Here is a 13,054-nt window from a genome sequence, read left to right on the forward strand (position 1 = left end):
CTTGTGTCTTGAGTTGACACAAGGATACTTACAGTCTTTACTTATGCAACATATATATGTGTCACTACAGAAACTAGAAACATCAGTATATTTCATAACAGGATGCTGTTGCAGATGCCATGAGGTGTTATGAAGCCTATGGTACATATACTGTATATCTTTCTCAAATCCCCAAGTTCTGACATGCCAAGCGCTGTTGGTCCCAAGCAAGGGTTTGAATAAGGGACTGTGACTCTTCAGTGTATCTATCACAGGGTTATAACGAGGATTAAATGACTTAATGTTTGTACAGTGCACAGACTATTACCTGGCACATAGTAAGCACTATATACATATTTTTTAAATAAAATAGCAATAGCTATCTTGCCTAAAGTAACTCAGGTGGAAGGCTAGAGAGGAAGGTTCTTTGAGACTTTGAGTGCAGGAATGCCTGACAAGAAGCCGTGCTGTCTGTGTGTGTCATGCTGCCTCTGCGACTCCAGGTCTGGGGCTCATGTCCTTTGGTTCACAAACCAGCCTTGTTTATACAATACTTTGAAGCAATCTCTGCCTTCTGAGATGATTGTTAAGTGAAATCAGCCTTCTGTTTGTATTCGTCAGCTTTGCTGCCATCACAAAATACCGCAGACTGGGTCACCTAAACAACAGAAATTGATTTTCTCACAATTCTGGAGGCCAGAAGCCTGAGATCAGATTGTCTGCAGGGTTGGTTTCTTTGAAAGGCTCTCTCTGTGGCTTGCAGGTGGCTGTCTTCTCCTTCTGTGTTCACATGGTCTTCCCTCTGTGTGCATCTGTGTCCTAATCTCTTCTTATAAGGACACCAGTTATGCTGCATTAGAGCCCATCCTAATGACCTCATTTTAACTTAATTACTTCTTTATAGGCTCCATTTCCAAATACAGTCACATTCTGAGGTACTAGGGGTTAGGGCGTCAATATACGCATGGCGTGGGGGAGGGGTGGGGAAAACAGTCCAGCCTATAACACTATTTTTAGAAACTAGATAAATTATCACTCACAGCAGATGAATCCCATATGCTTGCTGGCTTGTTTCTGCCACAGCATGTTTCAAAGTGTTGTCCAGGACCACCTGCAATCGAATCACTTGGACTTTTAATAAAAATCAGTCTGCTCCAAGTCCTTGAGTCAGAATCTGGGACAGAAGAGCACAGGGCCCTGGGATAAAGCCTACTTGTGTTTTACATTCATATGAAGATTTGGTTTAATTAAAGGGACTTGGGAAAAGCAAGGTAGCGAGGTATGCCACCCCCCCAACCCCACTGCGCCCCCACAGCCACTGCAGTCCCCCAGGTAAGGGCAGCTGAAAGAAGAGTACGAGGGAGGGAGTCAGGCAAGTGTGAATCTGAGCAGGGAGCGCTGTGTATCTGGGGCCTCCTCTAGTGTGGCTCACCGGAAGGCCATGAGATAAGCTCCTTTCCACTCTAAGTTGGCCTCCCAGTACCAATGAATGTCCCCACCCTCACCCCTTTCAGTAGCTACTGAAATACGGGACTTTGCAGTGTAGATGCCAGGAGAGGCTACAGGGGAGGCTGCCTACCCAGAAATGCCAGGCTGTGTTCCACAGCCTGATAAAGATTCTAGTCATTTCTCTTGGCGAGCATTCCCCTACCCCTAACCCCCAGCTCCTGGCAGAACTGAAAGTTGCCCCTGCCCCTCAGAATGGTGGAAGGACCTGAGCCTTGAAATAATGTTTAAGAGACAGGCAATAGTGGCGATTTTCCCAAGCCAAATGCTGAACCAGGGAGCAGAGGTTGAGGCAGGTTCACATAGTCACTGACTCTGCTCCAAAGCTTCCTGCGATGTGAGTAGGCTGGTGGGTCACTTGGCTTCCTGCAAGCTGATGTATGGGAAACAGGGTTGTCATACACATGGGTACAGCCTTTGAATCACGTCCCAGACAACCGCCGTGAGCCCTCTAGAGTGGGTGTCTGCTGCAGGTGTATGTGTGTGCGCACACCCATGTCCCATGCCTGTGTTAGGGTGGCCACCAGCCTCTCATGTCAAAAATTCCAGCAAAACAGCTGTTGAGTGGGACTCTAAATGATAGTGATTTTCCTAGCACCATGACAACAAGACACCATCAAAGCTAATGGCGCTAATCCATTCCTTGTCTTTCTCTGCTGGTTCCGGCTTAGATTTTGTTTCTTAAAATACTTGCCTGGCTGGCAAGGCAGTGACTCACCTGCACCAGGACTGAACAGAACAGGCAGGAGGTGCTTTCTTCTGAAGAGCTGTCAAGAGCCATTACAGCACCTGAGGTCTTTCATTTCACACGTTGTTCCTGTCAAGGGGGAGACATTCTTATTCTCTTGTCAAAGTTGGGATTGCCAAAGAAAGCAAAGTGGTCAGAATGTGTCAAACTTTGGCACTTGTATTAAACAGAGTTTGAGGAAATCATGCAGGTTTGGCTGAGAATCTCTTCCTCATCTTCCATCCAGTGCAAGATAGACCACATTTTTACAGAGAACTGTCAAAAAGGAAAGTTCACATTAGAGTCACTCAGCTCCACGTGCGTCCTCTGGTGGCATCTCTCTCAGTGTCAAATCCTGTTAGGACTCCACGAATTCTGAGTATTTCGATGATTTAAGTACTCTTCCAAAGGTGGTAATTTGGAAATTGCTTTGTTGGTAAATTTGAATTAATAAAAAAGCAAAGTCAAGAATTTTATTGGCAGTGAAAGTAGTTTAGTGGTTATCTCTTAATTCCATTTGAATTCCACAGGCCATAAACTGTGGTATATTGCGAAATACCCTGAAGTCAGATGTGGATTCACATCCTAGGTTTGCTGCTTATTAACTGTGTGACTTTAGCCAAGTTACTTAGCCTCTCTGAGTGTCCATTTCCTCAGCTGTCAAAGTGGTAATGATACCATTTCCCAAATTATATTGCAGTGAATATAACAAGACATCATGAGTGTGAGAGATGCTAGGACAGAGGCTGGCCCATAAATGCTCGTGTCTTTTCCTGTCTCTTGTTTTTTTCTGTAACTTAAGTGAGCATCATTTATAGCTAACTAATGTTTTAATGTTGACACATTTCAGTAGATGGTTTTCCATACTTTTAGAATGTCGTAAATAATTCTCCAAGAAGTAGAAATGACTGGGATACAAACCCTGAGACCAGCAGTTGCCAAAGTCACAAGAGGTGATTTGCAGGGTTCAGACAGTGATGCAGGAGCAAAGCTTCCATTTTGACTTTCAGAGATTTGGGAGCAGTGAGTTGTAGTGCCCTTTGGAAAGGTCAGTAGAAATGCTCTGTGAAATGTGAAAAGCTGGGTGCCAGCTCCAGGGGTGCCAGGTGAGGTCCCACTGGAAGCTTGCCTCTTCCACCCCTGCCTCCCTGTCTTCAGCAGCACCCTTTCATTTTCTAGTTAGATTGGCTGAGGTCCCAACTGACTCCTTCTGGATGTCCAGCTATAGACATCTGTCTTTGTCTCCAGCACTTTGAGTCAGGTTTTCATAGTTGCTGGGATTTTTTTTTTTTTTCCTGTCATTATTGTGTTTGTTGTGGTCTTAGTTTTCTACCAGACTTTAATGGAAGGAGACCAGGTTTGAGTCCAGCTGCACCCCTTATTAGCTGGGTCATTAAGGACAAGTCCCTTCACCTCTTTGAAATGCAATATTCTGATTTATATATGGGGATCCTACATTATTAGGTTGTTGTGAGAGCTAATGTGACTAAAATTCACATTGAAGTCTTTTGTAAACTGTAAAGTGCTGAGAAGAAAAGATAATTTCAAACCCCTCTTAGCAGGTATACTTTACTGGAACATATACATGCTCAAAGATATGTGTTAAGTTACTTTATGATTAAAGATATTTGCCATAAGAATGTTGTTCAATCCCCAAACACACGAGGGGACATTCTGAGCATTCTGCAGTGCTTCCAGCGGGTTCCCGGGTGGTTTGTGAGGGAATTTGCCATTTACCTTGTATTTGCCATGTCCAGGCTCATGCTTGGGAACATCCTGTTTGATTCCTATGAGGTAGGTATTAGCCAAGTTTCCCCCACCAGGTGTGATGGTTAATTTTGTGTCGACCACACTAGGTTAAGGGGCATCCAGATAGATGATAAAACATTATTTCTGGGTTGTCTGTGAGGGTGTGTCTGGAAGAGAGTAGCATTTGAACCAGGGGACTAAGTATAGGAGATCACCCTCACCAATGCAGGTGGGCAGCATCCAACAGGCTGAAGGCCAGAATAGAACAAAAAGGTGGAGGAAAGGTGAATTTGCTCTCCCTTCTGGAGCCAGGACATTATCTTCTTCCACCTCCAACATCAGAATTCCAGATTCTTGGGCCTTCCAACTCCGGGACTTATATAAGCTGCGTTCTCTACGTAAGCTGTCACCAGCGTTCTCAGACCTTGGGCCTCTGACTGGGAGTTACAGCATCAGCTCCCCTGGTTCTGGGGCTTTCAGTATCAGACAGAATTATACCCCCAGCTGTCCTGGCTCTCCAGCTTGCAGACTGCATATCATGGAATTTCTCGAGCCAATTTCATGAGCCAATTCCCATAATAGATCCCCTTCTCATATCTGTATATGTCCTATTTGTTCTGTTTCTCTAGAGAACCCTGTGTGATACACTATGCATGCACAAATAAAGTCACATCAAGACTAATAACCCAAATGTTAGTTTGTTACCACCATTTCTCACTTTGAGCCTAGCTCCCAGCAAAGCACCTTCTACCCTGCACTTTTGGGGAGTTCCTGGGCTAGGAGGTCTTCCATGTGCTCATCAGGAAATCAATGCCCGGCACTGTCCCTTTCTCTGCTCTGCCATCTCACTCTGGTAAAGTTGCTCTGTGGATTGTCAAGTGGAAAAGATGCCTTTTTCTCTCTTATGCTCATTTATAGGGGGTCTCATCTCAGTGACCCTGTACTCCAGTGTCTTATGAAGCACTAACAAATAGTCCCTTTAGCTTTTAGTGACAGCTCTGCCCAGGAATCAGACATGGGTCTGATATGGAGTAGGGTGAAGGATGGGGTTCTGCCCCTGTTACCACAGTGTACTCAAAACTACTCCCTCCTCCAGTATGGTGCTTCGCCTTTTGGTGAGCCCACTGTGCGCAGCTCCCCGCATTTCCTCAAGAAAGGGAGTTTTCCCAGATCCCTGTAGGGTTTCTTCACTAGTCCACTAGATGTGATGGAATCCTAGCAGAGACTCCAGATTGCACATTCCCACTATACCGATGAGGAAACGAAGGCTCAGAGGTTAAGAAACTTACCCAAGGTCACACGCTGAACAGGTGACAGTCAAGAGCCAAACTCAGAGCAAAGTTCAAATTCCACATTCTTTCTGACCAAAATCCTGTGATCAAAGTGGCAACATGCCACGTTGTTCTGACCCTGGTATTCACACAGGAGGGCAAACTGTGCTGGTCACTGTTTACTATACATACTTTTCTCCTTCCCAGGGGTTTATTTAAGTCTCTTTCTGCTTGGTTTCCATTGAGAATTATACTCTGGGCATGAAAAACTGAGATTCCTTGCCATTTCACCTTCCTCCCCATTCCTAGCTGCCCTCCCAGTGAACTTACAGTTTATTTCATTCTTAGTTGGCTTATGGTTAAAAGAACTGTGGTGGGGCCAGCCTCGGTGGCTCACTCCTGTAATCTCAGAACTTTGGGAGGCTGAGGAGGGCGGATTACAGGGTCAGGAGATTGAGACTAGCCTGGCCAATATGGTGAAACTCTATCTCTACTGAAAATACAAAAATTTGTATTTTCAGGTGTGGTGGTGCACACCTGTAGTCCCAGCTACTCAGGAGGCTGAGCCAGAAGAATTGCTTGAACCCAGGAGTTGGAGGTGGCAGTGAGCGGAGATCATGCCACTGCATTTCAGCCTGGGTGACAGAGCGAGACTCAATCTCAAAAAACAAACAAACAAACAAACAAACAAAAAAAGAACTGTGGTGCTTACACAGATGACAGAACAAGCAAGTCCTGGCTATGGCAAAGATACAACTGAGCCAGTGTTAGTAGATCTGAGGAAAACACGTATTCCTTGACTTGATTCCAAAGCCCCTGCAACCTGGTCACCCTATACCAACCCTCTGTTCCAGCCTAAAGGTCTACACGTGACCCTAAGTTCTCTTTGCTCTCCTCCCAGCTATAGCCTGATGCCCGTGAAAGATGGGACCTGTACCCCATGTGCTCACTCCTCCTAGCCCATTCCAGCGATGTGGCATCTATGCTCCATTCTGATTCTCTTGGTCAGGGCCTTAATCTTCTATCTTGGCCTTGCCAAATCTTTCCTTTAGGGAGCTGGATGCTCTTCTTCCCCAGAAGACACTGCCTGGGGACCTGCCTACATCTAAACACACCTTCTCATCATTCCCAGAACAAAGGACTGTTTCATCCCCAGGCATGCCCTCTCGACTGCTTCAGACTCTGGCTGTACCAGCTCCACTCACCACATAATAAAACTCTTGGGGTATGGAGGAGGATGCACACCACCCTGTCTTGGCCCCAACTGGCCACTTCCCGGAAACTCTGGGATCAGGTGGCTGGCCACTTTCTTTGCAGGGCTCCTAATGCATCACCAGCCACAGTTGTTGATGCTCAGGTAACTGAGGGAGCTGTCTTCAGTTTAGACTTCTTAAAGACCCCATTTCATATCCCTCAACCTACAACCCCTGCATTCCCATTCCCTGTTTCCTTTCTCTCCATAGCATTAATCAGCATTTTGATATGCAATATATATCAAAATATATAGCTTACTTCAGGAGTAAGCTCCTTGAGGTTTTAGTCTGTTTGTTCAAGCAGTGTCTGGTAGGTGCTCAATGACTGCCTGCTGAATGCATGACTGGAATGACCACGATCTTGAACATCAGCACCAGAGTACACGTACCGAGGTGCTGGGAGGACCAGGAATTCTTGTTCTTTTCTGTCACAGAGCTCAGCTGTTAAAGATTTCCAAACCTCCTCCATCTTAGCCACAGCAATAAATGGTCTACAAGTTCATTCTCGGCACTGCACTGGGCACCATGGGAAATGCAAACCCTTCAGGCAGCTTAGTACCCCTGCTCGTCACTGAGCCATCATCCCCTGGAAAATGAACTGTTCCTCTTGCAAGCCCTCATTACACCCTCATACCCCAGCATAGAGATCTGTGTTCTCCATCGGTCTCCATTCTTCCTAGACACAAGCCTGTCTTACTCATCTTCACATCCCTGGTGCCCAGCACAGTGCGGAGAAACTATGAAGGGTGTGATAAATATTTGATGCATAAATGAGTATCTGGGATCCCACATGCAGAGAAAGCCACCCCCTTCTGAATTAATTATGTGACTCAGACACTAGGGGATGATGAGTTTATTTCCCTTTATTATGATTAATAATTTTTTTCCCAAAGAGTTTTTCAATTCTGAGAGTTAAGTTTACCATATTGTAAATATTAAGATATCCTTTATGAAATAATACTCTTTCCGAAAGACAACATAAATTTTGGAGTAAGACTGATGACTATGTTTCCTTTTTCTAGATTTTAAATATCTCCTTTTACATAGGGCTGATTTTAAAATCATGCAGATTTAAAAATTTATGTGGAAGTGTTTTGTGACATTGAAAACAAGAGTCTGTGAAGAAAAGCTAATGCTGCCTTTACTATCTCTTTGTATCTGGAATAATTAAACTTTTTGTTTATTATAAAAACCTTTTTAAAAAATAGGCAATAAATTAATTGTGCAGTTTATCTTGGATTCAGAAGAAGTTGATTCTATGTTTTTTTTTTTTTTTCTTTTTGTAGAGACAGAGTCTTGCTCTGTCACTGGACTGCAGTAGTGCAATCATAGCTCACTGCAGTCCCTAACTCCTGGGCTCAAGCAATCCTCCTGCCTCCGCCTCTCAAGTAGCTGGGATTACAAGTGTGAGCCACCATGCCGGACAAGAGGGTGATTCTTTAAAAAGAGAAAATAATTCACAGAGAAAAAGTAAAACAGTTGTTGTCTTCACATCAGTAAAGAGGGAGACTGAGCACTTCCTAAATGAAACTATTTACAGGTTGGACCAAGCTTTAAACTATACTAGATATTTAGTTGATTATATTTCCTAACTCTAATTATTAAAAGTAATTTAATCAGTGTGGGAAGAAAATTTAAGAGGGAAAACTAAATCTGCTTTATGATTTTCAAAGTTAGTTTTCTACACTGATTAATGTATGAATAAGTGCTCAGGTGCCAATTCATTTCCCGCCATGGAGTTACTGTGCTTTCTGAGTTTTAGAGAGTTAAACTCCGAAGGCAATAGTGGTTCTATCTGTTGTGCCTGCCTACCCAGCATTCATTACCCATTTTTCTGCTCATAGCCTTTTGATTTTCTTTAGGGGAGCCACCCCTCACTCCACTTTCAGTTCATGAGGCTAGGAATAGTCACGTGACCTGGGCTTGGCCAATCAGGGCTTGGTTCAGAGATGGGTACATTACCAAAGCTAAGCCAATGCGAGCCTGACTGGGATTTTGCGGGCACTATTAAGAAAGAGATCCTTTGCCCTTTGCTACGCTGATGCTTGGAGCTTCTGCCTGAGAGTGAAACTAACACAAAGAAAGCAGACAGATGGTAAATTCAACTCATATTGCAACTTGAATGTGCCAATAAAATATAATTTCCGTAGTTTGTCCATAATCAGTCTGGTCCTTCACTAGTTAGGGTTTAAATCTTGATTCAGTCCAATAATTCAATATCCCCACTGAGAACATGCTCGCTTTCTCAGATGGCTTCCTCTTTCTCCTTCTCCTCCCATAAAGATGCCATCAGGATGCATGGCCAATATTCAACAGGTACATGGCATTATGGCTGCCCTCATTGATAAAATACTAAAATATGCATGGAGCAGTTGGTAAACAGGTTCTGCCCTGAGATCCCTGTTCCTCATAATCCATCAACTAAAGGGTTAACTCTGGGCATAGTAGGACACCTCCATTTAGACTCCTCAGTGCCTCAGCCTGTAAGGATTTTTAAATATTTTGATCATCATTCCTGCAGGGTGTGTTGGGGTGGAGGCAGTATGGTGGTATGTGTCTTTTCCACGTCCTCATGGTGTTGAGAGGAAGGGAACTCTTGTTCTTGTACTGGTCCTTGAGCATAGCTGCCTTGCATGTGATTACTTTGGGACAACATCCACTTTTGTCTGTCCTGGGTGCACTGAAAGCCTCTGATGTGGGGGTCTGTGGATGGGGAGCTTGTGATCCATCTGGAGGCAGTACTCCCAAAGGTGTTCCCTGACTGGTCTAGCTCCTTCTCTGCTCTTCCTGCTGCTATAGACTCTGACTTCTGTCCATGACTTCCTATCAACCCTGGTCCCAGGGTTCTCCTCAGCAGCCCATACCACTGAGTCACCTCACTCCAATGATCACCTCTGGCACACTGGCTACAGGCTTGCTGCTATGTCTGGGTAGAGTCTAGGCTTCATAGGGACCTGACACAGCTTGAAAAGTCCATAGCAGGGCCTGCTGCTCCCTGAACAACACTGGGCTCTTCCTGTCATAATTCTGGAGGGGATGTGGGGGAAAGATCTCCCTCTACCTTTGTGGTTAAGCTTTACTTTTCCAATACAATCTCTCCGCTCAGGCCTCTTGTCTTATTCTGCTGCTTCTGTCCTCTGATAATCTCCCACTTTCTCCTGGTCTAGACCTTTCAAATATAAAACCCTAAGGTTTAGTCTACCAAGCTCAGTTCTTGACCCTCTGAAGAGGAAGGTAATGGAATGTACAAGATATTTTTTCAAGGTAAGGGCTTGAATTACATGGCTATTGCCTTGCTACAAAATTTGTTTTTGAATGCCAGAAGCTGAGTGTTATGCTTGCTTTGTCTTCGCATACCTTCTGGAAAGAACTTTCATCTCTTCTTAGGCAGATAAATGCCTTGAGTAGACTAAGTTCATATGCTTTGAAAGGCAAAAGAGAAAAGTACATTGATAATTTCAAAACATTATGCCTATTATACATGACAACACCTTTAAAGCACCTGAAATCTAACTGGGCCTAAAGCCAGTCTACCCAGTTTAGCAAACCCATGGATTCCATGGTTAGAACTGGGTTTCAGTCACTTGCTACCCATAATCCTGAGTGACATGGTAATAACAGTATCCATTTCACATTATTTGAATAGCACTGGGTACAGATCCACATGCAAATGGGGCTGATTAAATGCATTTGATGGTAAGATTACTGCCAGGGTTAGATCCTGACACAGATAAAGCTTACTTAAAGAGCTCCCCAAGTCCATTTCTAAACCTCCCATGTACATTTCTTCCCTTCCAGTGGTAGAAAAAAAGAACTAAGGAAGAAGATCCCTTCCTTTGGGTTATCTGGGGCCAGAATCCTCTGTTCTGTCACTCACCCTGTGGTGGTGCTGGGGATTGTACTGAGACTCCAACTTATTTCTCCTTGCTGACCCCTCCTGCTTTCCCTTTCCTATAAGCTTGTTCCAGTTTCCCATAGTTGCGAAAACAAAACAAATAAAACAAAACAACAATGAATAAAGGAAACTCTCCCTGCCTCTTCTTTTAGCTGTAACTTCCCCCTCCCTGCCCAACCAACTCTCTGGAAGCAGTGGTTTATACCTACTAGCCCTGCCTCTCCTCCTCTCCGTCAACTCCATTTTGCTTCTAACCTAGTGTGATTTGGTTTCTGCCCTCACATCCCCACTAAAACCAATGTCTCACAAGTAATCAATGACTTCCTTATTGTCAAATACGACAGAAACATTCCAGTGCTCATTTGCTTGACATCTCTGTGGCATTTCCCACTCCTGACCACTTCTTCAACCTGGAGAGTCTTGATGTGAACTGCTTGATGCCACTTTTTTCTGGTTTTCTTTCCATTTCTCCATCTGTTCCTCAGGATCTCTTATTTGATCCTTAAGAGTTGGTATCTGTCAGGTTTGGGTTTCATGCTTTCATAATCTTCTCATTCTGCCTGCTCTTCTGGGCCATCCCAGCCCTGCCCTGGCTTCAGTGACCATCTTTAAGTTGGCTGTTCCCCAGTAAGCACCTCCAGGCCTCTCTCCTGTGCTTGGAACTCATGTTCCTAACTCTTCCTGGAGGTCTTCACCTGGATGTCCTACAGCCACATCAAACCCATGTTCAAAACATGTCATCTTCCTCTCAGGTCAGTTTCTATTCCTCTACTTGCAATCACAGTAAATGGTATCAACATCCATGAAGCTGCACAAAGAACCCGAGAATCCTCCGGGATTTCTATTTCCTTTCCCCTTTCCCTGCCTACTGAGGCAGAACCTTGTACCTGTCAGTATATTGGATATCCACCCAGAGTAGTGTGTGTGAGTGGATGAATGAACTACGGTGCTACAGAACACCATGGCTCCAACCTGAGTCTGAAACTTGATATCATTTTGCCTTTCACAGTTTTTCACTGCATCTTCATTAATATGAGGGAATCCACCCAGAAGATCTTCATCTCTGAGATCTATGATCCACACTACTCCAATTTGACACCTTAGTCACATATCCACTTAACTCCATTCCTTTTTCCTGTGCCTATCACACCTAGGTAAAGAGGAGGGGAGCCCCTATGATAAAGTGGGACTTAAAACATAAATTATGCCACCTTGCAGAACATATTTTCCCTGGTAAGAGGGCCCAATGTCTCTCTGCAGCCACCTACCTTGAGTTACAGTGAGAAGTGGAAAGGGAAACAGAGAGGGTGCATAGGAAGGGCGGGAGAAGCTGAAGGAAAGATTAACAGAAGCCATTTCCTCCTTTCCCTGTCATGCCAGATCCTGTAACTGTCTGTGTGAGTCTCCCCCAAGCGCTGCTCACGGGAAAGCACCTTCCCTCTTGTTCCTCATGACTTCTGTCTGGAAATGAGTACCGTGACTGTCTCCTGAACGCCTACGTGCCTAGCACTTTCTACTTCTCAAAACATTGCACGAATATTTATTTGAGTGCCTTCCATGTGCAGGCGCTGTGCTAAGCAATGTGCACCTTAGCTCATTTAAATCCCACGACCCTAGCCTATTTTTATCTCCGTTTTGCAGACCAGAAAACTAGGGCATGGAGTGGTTAACTACTTCACTAAGGCCGTCCAACTAGTAGTGTGGTCCTGGAAATCATCATATCAAACCCAGGTCTGTCTGATTCTATGCCCAAATCCAGGGCAGCTGTAGCTACGCTACTTCTGTCGTATTCGTGGTTATCTTTCTCTGCCACTCAGACACTGAGTACATAGTATCTAGGCATTTGATAAGGGCTCATTGAAGAAGTGCTTAAACCATGTCAATACGAGCTGGATCTGGTCCCAGCCGCCAGAATCCAGAAATGCAGCTTTGGGCCTTTCCCATCACCCCTTTGGGCCTCAATTTCCTCATCTGTAAACGGAAGGCATTATGCAGATGCCCTCGAAGGAGGCTGTGCCTTTAACATTCTGTGGCTATCTTCTAATGGTGCGGTGTCCCCAACGTGATGCCAAGAAACTGCACTGAAGGCAGGACCCAGCAGCTCAGTTCTCCTACGCGGCCCCAGCTGCACGGCTGACGCATGCGCTCTCGCCCTCCATCCTCCGCCCTCGCGCCCCAGCCTGGCGCGGAGGCAGCTCTTTTCTGCGCACGCGCAGGCCCTCGCCGCCGCCTGACCGCTGGATTGCCTTGCTCCGGGAGGGCGCGGCTGCCTCCCCCGGACGCTGGGGAAATCAGTGCTCTCGACAGGGATGGGGGTCGGCCTGCCAGGAGCCATTCGGGGCCCGCGGGGGAGCCGCCTGGCCCTCGTTAGGCAAGGCCCTTGGGAAAGCTGCCCCCCACAGGAGAGCGTGTTCCCGCCCGCGCGCTGGACGTGCCGGGGAGCACAGAGAGGCTCTTCCCGCTCCTAGCACAGATGGAAACGCTCTGGCTCTGCGGCCTGGGCTGGGAGGCAGGGGAGGGCCCCAGAGTCCTGCCAGCCCGCAAAGCCGGGAGGATTTTCCTCTCAAAAACGATACCGCTGATTAAACTGAAAACTTCTAAGGTCACGGAGGACGTTTATCCGCGCTGGGGCGGGGAATGGGAGGGCTGGAGGCGTCACCTGATGTTATAAGCT

General features: G+C 45.7%; 1 long non-coding RNA gene across 1 annotated transcript; it reads right to left on the reverse strand.

The window, feature by feature from the left end:
- Positions 1 to 635: 635 nt before the first annotated feature.
- LOC140713475 (uncharacterized) lies at positions 636 to 11,895 on the reverse strand. The gene is made up of 3 exons (XR_012095559.1): positions 11,649 to 11,895; positions 2,204 to 2,302; positions 636 to 1,090 (listed from the first exon to the last, which is right to left on the reverse strand). It is a non-coding gene; the product is annotated as an uncharacterized lncRNA (long non-coding RNA).
- Between the last annotated feature and the right edge of the window lie 1,159 nt (positions 11,896 to 13,054).

The sequence above is a fragment of the Chlorocebus sabaeus genome, chromosome 15 (assembly GCF_047675955.1).
Source record: "Chlorocebus sabaeus isolate Y175 chromosome 15, mChlSab1.0.hap1, whole genome shotgun sequence".
Taxonomy (NCBI): Eukaryota; Metazoa; Chordata; class Mammalia; order Primates; family Cercopithecidae; genus Chlorocebus; species Chlorocebus sabaeus.